This window comes from Neovison vison, chromosome X (assembly GCF_020171115.1).
Source record: "Neovison vison isolate M4711 chromosome X, ASM_NN_V1, whole genome shotgun sequence".
In the NCBI taxonomy this organism is placed as follows: domain Eukaryota; kingdom Metazoa; phylum Chordata; class Mammalia; order Carnivora; family Mustelidae; genus Neogale; species Neogale vison.
The window spans coordinates 5,675,020-5,675,933 of NC_058105.1; positions in this window are offsets into that span (position 1 = coordinate 5,675,020).

Below are 914 nucleotides of genomic sequence, written 5' to 3' on the forward strand. Positions count from 1 at the left end.
CCGAGCAGGCCCAACACAGGCTCGGGGGAAGGGGTCTGAGCAGGCCTGCTTCCCCACCTTAGTCTCTGGTCCTCATGCCAGTCTCTAAGGCAGGTATCATCATCCCCAGATATCAGAAGTGCCTGCCCAATGTCCCAGCGATCTTATCAACAGGGAGGTCAAGCTATGGAGAGAAGTGGGATGGGAATTCACGTCTATCTAACGCCTAAGGTCACCACTTTCCCCACCCTCAACACACTGGGTTTCTTGAGTTTTTCCACCGGGTCTTCCTAACAACTGAAGAGATGGGATGCAGCCCCCGAGGGTGGTCTGGGTCCCCTGTGGGCACAGCTCAAAGTCGCCCTTTTGATACCTTCTGTTATAGCTACAAAAAATCCATAGGAAGATTGCATTCAAGGGCATACTATATCCACGTTTGTTCAAATATTACAAGATGATATTTACATTACTTACCAGTTCAACGAACTATTTGCCCCAATTTGAGAGTAAAACGGACCCTCCAGGAAAAGGTCACAGGCTGGAGGGATCCCAGCTTGCCTTTCAAACCCACTATCCCTTTCACACTCTCCCCTTCCCCAGGGAGCAGGAGGTATCTCCTCACACAGCTCTCAGGATACAGGTCAGGAGGGTCAGAGCTCCCCCCAAACCTCCCCGCCTTGCTCAGCCCCTCTCCCAGAGCTGGAACCTATTCCTCCAGCCAGCCTCCTGCTGCCCCTGGCCGGCCCTGTGTATGCTCTCAGCCCCTGGAAGGGCTCAAGGCCTTGCATACCTCAGCCACCAAGAGCCCAGCCTCCTCCATGTCCCCAGTGCCCGGTGACAAGCATGCTGGCGTTGAGCCGAGAGGATCAGAGGCATTTGGTGGAGTTTACATGGTTCTTCTCTCCTGCCCTTGAAGATATTCGTGGTAGAAGATG